Here is a 13116-nt window from a genome sequence, read left to right on the forward strand (position 1 = left end):
TTAAAAAAAAACCAAACTAAATAAATTTTCGTACTTTTTATCTCAAAACATATTTCTTAAATACAAACCAAACAAGTTTGAGGTGTTTGCCCTAGGTACAAGCAAAAAAAGAGGAGAATTTAGGAGGGAAGTAAAAAAATTGAGGTCCCTGTTTGGTTTTGTGTTCTGTTTTTTAGTTTTTATTTTTAAATTTTTTAAAAATTATCTTTCGTAAAATTATATAAAATTAATAAATATTTTTAACAAAATTAAGTTTTAGTCTTTAAAAAAATGAATCTGAAACAAATTTTAGAAAATCAAAATTAAATATGGCCATCGCAACTTTGGAAATAATTTAAATTCTCTCAATCTGGTCATCTTAACTTTAGAGAGTGTTTAGGCTTAGTGGGCCCATTTCGAGACTAATCTCGAAAATCCAAACCATTAATTTCAAATTTAAATTCTTTATGATTTATTGACTAGGATATCGGCAACTATATATTTGAAACATATTTGTATTACAAAAAAGGGAAATTCTAGCATACACACCCTTCAAAGGGGTGCATCATATGCACCCTTAGTTATGTTATTTTCTTCTTTAGTTATTCTTCATGTTGTGTTTAGTTATGACATTTTTTTTTTTTGGTTTTTTTAGTTTTTTTTTTTTTTTTTGATCAGCAAAACAAAATCTTTATTATTGAAACATACAAAGTATGAAATTTACATCAATAAAGAAGAGTTTGGAGCTAAGAAGAAGTTCCAAGCGCCAGTTGGTGAGGCACCAACAAAGAAAGCAGAAGAAGAAATGAAAGCATCAAACAGACAAACAAACTGGTAGTAGACAAACTAATAGTAGCAGTAAGTAGATTGATGAACACATAGAACAACAACACTGCAGAAATAGCAAACCTCCACCATTGCAACAAATTAATAGCCTTCCCAAACCTCCAAAAATAGAACCAGAACAGCAACACTGCAGAGGCACCCTCAGACTAAAACAGAACAGTAGGCAGGGCATATGTCTTGACCAAAATAGATCTGCTAACACACAGATAGAACAAACCAACAAACATGACATATTAGCACCAGCTCCCAACAACACAAAACAGAACTGTTCAGAGACACCCACCGACCAAAACAGAACAGCAGGCCGCGCATGTGTTTTAACCAAAGCAGAACTGCCAATATATAGATAGAACAACTGAACAGAACACACCAACACCAGGCAAAGGCAGATTAACATAGCAGACAGAACAAAGCAGCAGGCAAGGCATATTAGTATACAGACAGAACAACATTGCAATAGACTACATCAACCTAGATAGCTCTAAACAGAATCCAGTGCACTAAACTCCACCCCTGATCTGTCTCCAATTGTAGACAAGATCATCAACTGAGTATGGGAATTCCTTAATGGAAGCTTTGAGCCAAATGGCAGATTTGAATTTTATAAGGTCTAGCAGTCCTGAAGAAGAGGGTTGTGCATTAGAAAATACACAATCATTTCTGAGTTTCCAAATAAACTATAGTACAATTAAGGGGGTTGCTCTCCATATTAATTTGTCAAAATTATAGAATTTCCAACTCATCCACCAATAAAGCAGACCATCTACAGACTTAGGAATACACCAATGTAGGCCCCATTCCTCAATAACTACTGACCAGATTGACTAAGAGAAAGTGCAATGCAGCAGTACATGGGAAGCAGTTTCTACCTCAGAGTTGCAAAAGTGGCAGAGGGGTGAAGCATTGCTGTCAAGAGAACCAATCTTGAGCAGAAAGTCAGAACATTTGATTCTAGATTTCCAGGCTAGCCAGGTGAAAAAAGATACTCTGGGGGGCAATAATGAATTCCAAACAAATTTGCTAACCTTGAGATGAGGGCCAAAGAGAGATGAGTTGTGGGAATAAAGAGCAGAAACAGAGAAGCTATGACCAGAATCAGTACTCCAGACTAAGCAATCTTCACAATCCAAACACAGAGATGGAGCAGAGGATAAGAGAGCATTTAATCTCACCTCTTCAGCCAATTCCCATGAATAAAGCTCTCTTCTATGGGGGAGATTCCAAATAGATGGACTTGACCTCCTTGCAAAATAATGATTGAGAGAACCTTCCTTATCAGATGACAAATTAAAAATGAGAGGAAAGGAAGATTTCAAACAAAGGCCACCACACCATCTATCAAACCAAAATCTGATTCTGATACCATTCCTAACCTTGAAACCACATTTGCCCACAAAGAAATTAAAGATAGGCCTATTGAGAGCCCCAATTGAGAGAATGTCCCTCCAGACTCTAGAATGCTTGTATGAGGGACTCAAAGGAGGAAGCCAACAGGAGTTGTTAATTTTATATTTGTTGCACACAATTGACCTCTAGAGAGCATTGGTTTGAATTCCAAACTTCCACCACCATTTGAGAAGGAGTCAAACATTAACATCTCTGACCCTTTTAATGCCTAGTCCTCCTTGATCAATTCTCTTTGTAACCTCCTCCCATTTCACTAAGTGGACTTTCCTTTTAAGATCACTACTACCCCACAAAAAAGTAGCCTTTATCCTTTCTATTTCCTTAGCCACTCCTTCAGGCATTTTAAACAGGGAAAGGAAGTAAATAGGTAAGCTAGATAGAGTAGACTTGATTAAAGTTAATCTACCAGCAAAGGACAACAGTTTTCTCTTCCAACCTGACAGTCTAGCCTTGATTTTTTCAATTACAGGCTTCCAAGTAGATTTCCTTCTAGGATTTGCTCCTAGAGGCAGCCCCAGAAATTTTAATGAAAGACTCTGCACTTTGCAATTGAGAAGAAAAGCAAAAGTGTTTAAACAACCTTCATCTACACCAACACCACACACAACACTCTTATGGTAGTTAATTTTGAGGCCAGATAATACTTCAAAGCATCTGAGAACCCTTTTAATGGATACCAATTGATCACTATCAGCTTCACAAAAAAGAATTGAGTCATCGGCAAATTGCAAATGTGAGACAAGAACATTGTTAGACCCAACAACTACCCCTTTGAGAATGCCAAGATTGAGGGCTCTGACTAGAAGAATGTTAAGACCTTCCGCCACAATGTTGAATAGAAAAGGTGAGAGCGGATTTCCCTGTCTAAGGTCCCTATGGGCTGAAAATTCCTCAGTTGGTGAGCCATTCACTAGAATGGAGATTCTAGCTGTAGAGACACATGTCTTCATCTAAGTGATCCATTTAACCCCTAAACCAAAACTGGCCATCAAAGAAAATAAGAATTCCCAGTTGACAGAGTCAAAAGTTTTCTCGAAATCCAATTTGAGAATCAACCCTTGTTTTTTGGCCTTCTTCCAACCATCCACTACTTCATTAGCAATAAACACCCCATCCAGAATATTTCTCCCTCCCAAGAATGCTGTCTGTGTTTCACCAATGATTGAGGGGAGCACTGACTTTAATCTAAATGCTAAGACTTTGGCCAAGATTTTGTAAATAGATCCCATAAGACTAATAGGTTTGTAATCTGATAGACCAATAGGGTTGTCCACCTTGGGAATAAGGGTGATAAATGAGCTATTGATGCCATATGCAAGCCTGCTGTTAGAGTGAAACTCTTTGAAAAATTGCATTATGTCCAGCTTCATAGCCTTCCAGAATTTCTGATAACACAGTAGGTTGAACCCATCAGGGCCAGGAGCTTTGTTATTGTTACAGTCTTTGATTGCTGCAAGTACTTCAGCTGCACTGAACTCAGCTACCAGATGTTGAGAGACATATTCCGAGTCAATGGTGTTAAATACCCCTGACAAAGAAGGCCTCTTAACCCATGATTCAGAGAATTGGGCCTTAAAGTGAAGGAGAACTTGTTGCCTAACTCCAGTAGGATCCTCAATGGACACTTCATTTACTGAAATAGAGTTGATGAGATTTCTATTCTGCCGAGAACTTGCAACCACATGAAAAAACCTACTGTTTTTATCCCCATTGATAACCCAATTCAATCTGGATTTTTGATGCCAAATCCATTCTACCATCCTGTATAGCTTCCACAACTCACCTTTAACCTCTCTTCTTCTTGCCTTTTCTGAAGCAATCAGTGCTTTTTCCTCTGCAGTGATATCCAGAGCACGTAGCTCTTCTTCTGAAGATTTTATTTTAGAAGCCATATTGCCAAACACCTGAATGTTCCAAGATTTTAAGACTAGCTTCAGATGCTTTAACTTTTGGGAGAGTATATACCCAGACCAGCCAGCAAAAGAGGTATTTGACCATGATGAGACAAATAGCTGAGCAAAGCTGGGATGAAGAGTCAGAGAATTGTTTTTTTTTAGTTATGAATCAGAAAGTATGAAATTATGTCATTTTCTTATTTAATTATAAAGTACATATAGTACACACCATTTGAAGTGTGTACCATAGTGTTTCTCTACAAAAAATGAATGGTTATTTTTGAAATTATACTTTTCGTTCATTTTTTTTTAAACAAATATAATTCAAACGTATAGGTTTTTTTTTTAATTTTTTTTTCTATCCATATTCAATCATATTAATTTTTCACATGATTATTCTACCTAATAAGTTTAAAAAGTAAACTATTTAGATTATTGAGGTCAGTCCCAAAATAGACCCAACAAGCCCAAACATTCTCTCAAGTTAGATGGCCAACTTAAGAAAATCCAAATCCCTTTCAAAAGTTACAATAAAACACAAGTCACGAAACCACCATATTTCATTAACAAAACTTTTGTCGATGAATAGTTTTGTTGTTGGTAATGTTTAACTCTTTGTCCACACTAACTTGTTGTCGCCAAAAGTAAACAAACTATAATAGCAACGCTTGTTGTGTTGCCAAAAAATAACTCTCGTCACTAAAAGTTTCAAAATTTTGACGCCAACCAATAATTTTGGTGCCCAGTAAATGTTATGTTTTTTTAGCGATGGTAGTAAATTGTGTTGTTAAAGGTCTATTTTTACCGACAAAATTGATCACTATGTCGCCAAAAATATACTTTTAGCTATGAAAAATTAATGTCATTGCCAAAAATAGTTGCCAAAAGTGCAATTTCTAATAGTGGTAATTACAGAGACAGAGGAGATTAGGTCTTTGTATTGGGAATATAAGAGTAATATTTGTTAAACCCATCAATGGTGTAGATGTTAAATATATCTACGACTATTATAAAAGTGTGAAGAATTGCCATGATTTCTACTTTTTGTGTATTCCAAAAATACCCTCTCAAACTTACCCTCTCAAATTGAAATTAAATATCAACAAAACCACAAACAACATAAACATCTTTTGAAATTCAAATACCTTCAAACATCACAATCTACTATCAAATTCGAGTCATGACTCATATCCAATATCCAATTGTGTATACTATCACTTTGTCAATATTTTTTTTTTCACATCTTCTACTCATCGTCTCTGATGGGATAGACTGAAGCATGTTGGTTACGAACTTCTCTCCCTACGTCATGCACACACTTGATCAATCCTAAAATAGCCAATAAGTTTTGTTATGGTAGTGATGGTATGTCTACCTTAAGATATTTGGCAAACTTTGGGGTCAAATTCTGTATACCCAACGTCAACAAGGCAAAGGCCATCAGGTGGCACTAGTGGAGCAGTCGCACGTCTACATGTGGCCCCCATTAACTTCAGCAATGCATCTTCTTCCGCACCAGCAGCTGCTTCCTCTACCGCCGTTGCCACAATAACTCGAACCATCTACCAATCACAGTCATCGAGGATTATATTTATCGAAGGACTTTGGGTGTTGAATCGTACTATATTTGTCATTTTATAAGCTATGCATCTCTTTTGTCTCATATATTTGTTATTTCATAAGATATGCATCTCTTTTGTTTCTTGTTTCTCTGATGATGTTGATCCTAGGTTTTAAATCTACCAGCAACTTCGCGAAATATTTCGGTGTTTCAAATTTTGTGTGTTCTTTATGTACGAAGACCATCGAGGTGTCCAATTATACTATCACTTTGTCAAACTCTTTTTTTTTTTTTTTTTTCCTTCAGTGTATCTAGAGACCCATGGGCTTTGGGTGTTGAACCATACTATATTTGTTATTACCTAAAGTTTGGTTAGCTGATAATAGTGTAATCTTTGAAGTAGTTGAATAAAAAATTGTTGCCAACGAGTTCTTCAATGGGATTTTTGGAACATTGTAACATCAAAATAGTGGTGCAGAGTACCTTCATTGCGTTCGTACTTAAATTTTAAAAATATATTCATTCTTAATATTCTTATGATTTTTTTGATGGTGTAAAAACTATTATTAGCTGATTAACTCTTATCTGATTGTAACAAGATTTTTATTTGTAAGAATTTCAGCTTTTAATGTTAAAAACACTTAAAGTTTCTCATTATTACTACTCTTTGTTAAATTTTGTAATTTAAGTAAACAAACCCACACAAAAAAAAAAAAAAAAAAATCTAACTGCTCTCCTATGCAACAATAAAATTATCAAAATTGATCATTGAAAAATATTTTTCATATCATTATTAAAAATCATTAATTGACTTAATAATTTATTTACAAAAAATTTAATTATTAATATTGCATACAAAAAATTACAACTTAGATCACCGACGTCTACATCCCAGTCAGGCCAAGGTCTCCTTCTTCTTCCTCTCAATCTTTGTTTTTTTGGTATTTGGAAGATTTTCAAGTCATATTTTCAATATAACAATGTGGGATTGGAATTACAGTTGCATGAGAAATCAGGGACTTTGTTTTGTTGATTAGCTGTTTAGAATTTTTCTATTTTTGCATTATTTATTTAAATGCATTTATTCTTTAGTGCTGTAGATTGGAATTGAGTTGTGTTTATTTGAAAAATAGCTCTCTTGCTGATTATGCTTTTCAATTGCCCCATTTTTCTTAATTGAACATTGGATCATTCCGTAGATACATAAAAATAACCTCCCAAAATCTTAATCCTAATAGAAGTAATGAGCGCAAGTTCCTATCTTTAATGAATTGAAAAAAAAAAAAAAAAATCCACATATGAAGGACATGGAGTCCGATTAAACTCCTAATTCGACTTACCAAATTTCAACCAAACAACATCTATACTTTCAAACATAAACATTAAACATTAACAAAAAATAACAAAATGGTTCAAATAATAAAACTAATATAAAACCTACAAACCAAAAACAAAAACATAAACATAAATATAAGAGTAGCAATTATCTCTTTCTTGCCCATCACTTGATTATATATTAGTTGATTAACTCTTTATCTGATTGTAACAAGATTTTTATTTGTAAGAATTTCAGCTTTTAATGTTAAAAACACTTAAAGTTTCTCATTATTACTACTCTTTGTTAAATTTTGTAATTTAAGTAAACAAACCCACAAAAAAAAAAAAAAAATCTAATTGCTCTCCTATGCAACAATAAAATTATCAAAATTGATCATTGAAAAATATTTTTCATATCATTAAAAATCATTAATTGACTTAATAATTTATTTACAAAAAATTTAATTATTAATATTGCATAAAAAAATTAATTATTAATATTGCATACAAAAAATCACAACTTAGATCACCGACGTCCACATCCGAGTCAGGCCAAGGTCTCCTTCTTCTTCCTCTCAATCTTTGTTTTTTTGGTATTTGGAAGATTTTCAAGTCATATTTTCAATATAACAATGTGGGATTGGAATTGCAGTTGCATGAGAAATCAGAGATTTTGTTTTGTTGATTAGCTGTTTGGAATTTTTCTATTTTTACATTATTTATTTAAATGCATTTATTCCTCAGTGCTGTAGATTGGAATTGAGTTGTGTTTATTTGAAAAATGGCTCTCTTGTTGATTATGCTTTTTAATTGCCCCATTTTTTCTTAATTGAACATTGGATCGTTCCGTAGATACATACAAATAACCTCCCAAAGTCTTAATCCTAACAAAAGTAATGAGCGCAAGTTCCTATCTTTAATGAATTGAAAAAAAAAAAAAAATCCACATATGAAGGACATGGAGTCCGATTAAACTCCTAATTCAACTTACCAAATTTCAACAAAACAATATCCATACTTTCAAACATAAACATTAGACATAAACAAAAAATAACAAAATGGTTCAAAAAATAAAACTAATATAAAACCTACAAACCAAAAAAAAAAAAAAACATAAACATAAATATAAGAGTAGCAATTATCTCTTTCTTGCCTATCACTTGATAATATATTAGTTGATTAACTCTTATCTGATTGTAACAAGATTTTTATTTATAAGAATTTCAGTTTTTAATGTTAAAAACACTTAAAGTTCCCATTACTACTACTCTTTGTTAAATTTTGTAATTCAAGTAAACAAACCAAAAAAAAAAAAAATTTAACTGCTTTCTTATGCAAAAATAAAATTATCAAAATTGATCGTTGAAAAATATTTTTCATATCATTGAAAATCGTTGATTGACTTAACAATTTATTTACAAAAAATTTAATTATTAATATTGCATAAAAAAATTAATTATTAATATTGCATACAAACAACCACAGACATCTTTCGAAATTCAAACACCTTCAAACATCAAACACTTTAAAATAACCAAACACCTTGAATGTTTTGGACTCATGACTCATATCCAATTATACTATCACTTTGTCAATATTTTTGTTTCTTTTGTCTTTTTGATTTTGAATTTTGAACTTTTGGTGGGTGAGTTTCGTAACAAAATCTACCGGCAACTCCACAAAATATTTCGGTGTTTCAGATTTTGTGAGTTCTTTATGTATCAAGACCATCAATGTATCCAATTATACTATCACTTTGTCACCTTTTTTTTTTTTTCTTTAGTGTGTCTAGATACTTATGGGCTTTAGGTGTTGAACCATACTGAGAGGGAGTTTTTATGTGCATTAAGGCCGAGCTAGGCCAAGGTGCGGTAATGGGCCGTTCTTTGGGCCGCGGTAAAAAGGGCTGAGTAAAAGGACCTTATAGTTTGCTCGGTCCAAATATGGTTACAGTCACCACGGTCGGAGAGGTGATTAGCTCGGTCATAGTATTCACAGATGAAGTATTTGGGCATCCTGTAGAGGACCTTGCTTTTGTTAGCTCGGTCGAAGATTGGTATAGTTAGCTCGGTCTCAACAGGCCAAAACCGAGGTACAAGTAAAAGGAGAGCCGAGCTATGCATTGCATGCGAAGACATTGGATTAAGTATGACAAAGAGCTAGTGTCAGCTCGGTCGTACTGTCACCCAACCATGGTAAAACCATCTCACTTAGTTTAAGTAGTGAGGAGGGTGTTGAAGGATAAGCATTATCTTTCAGGAGTGTGATTCCTAGGAGGACTCTACATGGAGGAATAAGAGTCCTACTAGGATTGTGCTATGCGGAACCTATAAAAGCTCACAACATAACCTATGTAGAGGTAACACACAACTTTGATTCTTGAATACACAGAGCTTTTGTCTATTTGTCTATTTTGCTGACTTAGGCATCGGAGAGGTATCCGGCACACACCCGCCGGCTAGCTCACGTTTGAGTTTTCAGGGAATAAAGCGACGACATTTGGAGGAGCACAAACTTGATCAACAAGATCATACGAGAAGAATTATTTCATGCTCGTACAATTGGCACTGTCTGTGGGAAGTCCAGAAAGAAGAAAACCTCTTGATCAAGTTTTCCTCTCTAGTTAGAAGCAATGGCGCACAATGAAGACTTGCCACAATCTGCTCTTGATGGACAAACCCCTGAGGGGGGTAGGAGGCACGAAGGTTTGCCTTCTGTCCTTCTCATGGCAGATTTAGAACCCCAGCGATAGAACCCCCGGAGGGATGCAAGGGGGAGGTGGGCTAACAGTCCCCGTTGCTTTCAAAGTCCTGAACGACAGAGGCGGAGGATGGACCCTCAAGTTCTGGAGGATCGCGTGAAGGAGCATGACGAATTAATAAGGAGGATGACGACAGACATGGAGTTGATGAAACGCCAGATAAAAGGAAAAGGGGTGGCGATAAGAGAGGGGTGCAAAGGCAACATGCCCCCTCACCACTCGGAGGATCGTGATAGTTGTACCACACCATCGCAAGCAGAAAGTAGGAGCCTTAGAACATGCGACACGCAATCAAAGACTTTCAGGACTCATTACTCTAGGTTTGAGAGAACGAGAACTCAGAGGTCATATACTGAGGGAAGCACCTATCGGCCCTCGCACACGCACCAGACGTCGTCTAGACACACAGAGTTGCCTAGATCATCTGACTTACAAACTGTGCTTGAAGAAAGGGCACGATGGAATGAGGATACCAGGGCACGCAACCCGTGCAAAGTTTCAGCCGTTTAGCGGTTGGCCCCTCGGACGCATAGGAGCGTCGAGGTAGGAATGCCGATGTCACGTTTTGCTTACGAACTAACAGACAAAGCATTAGCAAGGTTATAGAGCTCGCCGTTCGTTCCAGCAATAGAGAACGCACCACTACCTTCAAGCTTCCACCAGCCCAAATTCACCACTTATGAGGGGAAGACAGACCCCTACATGCACTTGAGTCACTTTCGCCAGGTTATGGCAGTATACCAGCGAAACGAGGCTTTAATGTGCATCCTGTTTCCATCCAGCCTTGGCAACCTAGGTCTAACCTGGTTTGAAGGCTACCAGAAGGCAGCATCGCCTCCTGGGCACAATTGGCAGAGGTGTTCGTGACTAGGTTCAGAACGAACGCCAAGACACCAGTGGAGATCGATCAGCTACTCTTCATTGACATGGGCGACAAGGAGATGTTGAGATCCTACAACTGTCGCTACTGGGAAACCTTCAACCAGATTGGGGATTGCCCTACAAACCTCGCCATTGCATAATACAAACGGGGCCTCCCAGTCGGCAACAAATTGAGGGACTCAATTACTATGACACCACCCCTCACGATGGAGGCCTTAATGGAGAGAGTGCACCAACATATTCGTATGGAGGAAGATAGTGCCCGTGCTAAAGCGAAATCTGGCACAACAGCAATGCCAGATAAAAAGACTACAACAAAATTCAACACGGTAGAACAACCTAACAGGAATGGATAAGGTAGGCGGGTCAACAGAGAGGACCTAGACAAAAGGAAGTTAAGAGTTCGCACTGCCATTACCACAGTGTTCAAGAAACCAATCTACCGAATTCTTAGTGAGATACGTAACGAACCTTTCGTCCGATGGCCAGCTAAGTTGGGAGAAGTACAAAACGATTATGACGAGAAGTTCTGGTGCACCTTCCATGATGAAAAGGGGCACCGCACTGAAAATTGCACGCCACTGAGGCAGCATTTGGAGGAGTTAGTGGTAGCTGGGCGTCTGGACCAGTACATAGAAGGAGGGACACAGCCAGCCCCCCAGAACCACAACAACCCAAATGGAATGCCAGTCAATGCCCCACCTCAAGGCGTAATTAATGTAATACATGGAGTATTCGAACCTGAGCGGGTATGTGAGCTCAGGGGAATGATCAAAAAGGCTGAGCACTTAAGGGAGGTATTAAGTGCACAACCTACCATCAAAAAGGGGAGAACAGAGGCCACAAATGTCATATCTTTTTCAGACAAAGATTTAGCGAGGATATATTGCCCTCATAATGATGCACTGGTTGTCACTCTACGCGTCAAGAATTTCGACGTCAAACGGATTTTGATCGACCAAGGAAGCTCATGTAAGATAATTTATTATGAAACCTTCAAACAATTGAAATTGGAGGATAAAGACTTGGCATCTGCAACATCTCCCCTGATTGGATTCAACTCAATGCCCGAGTTGCCGGTGGGCAAGATAATCCTCCCAGTCAAGGCAGGAACCATGACAAAACAGGTGGAATTCTAGGTATTGAAAGTCCCTTCCACCTACAACATAATCTTGGAGAGGACATGGTTGCACGCTATGCGATCGGTAGCCTCAACCTACCATCAAGTATTGCGGTTCCCCAACGAAGCTGGAGTAATTGAAGAGGTCTTTGGAGACCAAGTTATGTCAAAACAGTGCTAAATGGCAGCCGCATTGCCAAAGGGTATGTACAGATAGTGGAAGAGCTTGAGAGCAATGAACTGCTTGTGGATGTTGGCAAGGCAACTGAACAGAAGGCAGTGGAAGACTTGGTACAGGTAAGGATAGATGGAAAAGACCCAGAAAAGTTCTTTTTGCTCGGCTCATCTTTGTCCAGCACTGAGAGAATAGAGGTCATGGAATTCTTAACCTCTAACATCGAAGCGTTTGCCTGGACACCGTATGACATGCTTGGCATTGACCCAAACTTCATCTGTCACCAACTGACCGTCCACTCAACTGCCAGACCAGTTATCCAGCGCACTCGCAGATCAGCACTCCACAATGCCGAGGTAGTGACAGAAGAAGTGGGAAACCTGCTGGAGGCAGGAGCCATCAGAGAAGTGCACTATCCCAGGTGGATCTCCAATACCGTAGTAGTGCCAAAGAAGAATGGAAAATGACGTGTTTGCGTGGACTACAAAATAGTCAACAAGGCATGCCCAAAGGACAGCTTTCCCCTACCACGGATAGACTAGCTGGTAGACCTGACGGCAGGACACAGTCGACTTAGCTTCCTTGATGCGTACAGGGGTTACCATCAAATCACTATGTATGAACCAGACCAGGAGGTTACATCTTTTACAACACCTAGAGGATTGTACTGTTACAAGGTCATGCCCTTTGGCCTAAAAAACGCAGGGGCAATATTCCAACGGATGGTCACCAAGATGTTTGAACCATTGTTAGGCAGAACAACGGAGGCTTACATAGATGACATGGTGATCAAAAGCAAAGATGAGAAGGACCATCTCAGAGACCGAGGTGAAATGTTCCAGATTTTGAAGAAGAACAAGTTGTGCCTAAATGCATCCAAGTGTGCATTCGGCGTAAGATTGGGCAAATTCCTAGGCTTTCTGGTGACCAATCGAGGTATTGAAGCGGACCCTTCTCAGATCAAAGCAATCCAGTATCTAGAGAGGCCCAACATGGTAAAAAAGGTGCAACATCTCACTGGCCTAGCTACCATACTCAACCGGTTCATCAGTCGGTCGTCAGACAGATGTCGACCATTTTTCCAAGCGTTAAAAGCCAAGTTTGAGTGGGATGAAGAATGCGATCGCGCCTTAGAAATCTTGAAAGAATACATGTCTTCTCCACCGTTGCTAG

Source organism: Camellia sinensis, chromosome 1 (assembly GCF_055761805.1).
Source record: "Camellia sinensis isolate YWXY chromosome 1, ASM5576180v1, whole genome shotgun sequence".
NCBI lineage: Eukaryota > Viridiplantae > Streptophyta > Magnoliopsida > Ericales > Theaceae > Camellia > Camellia sinensis.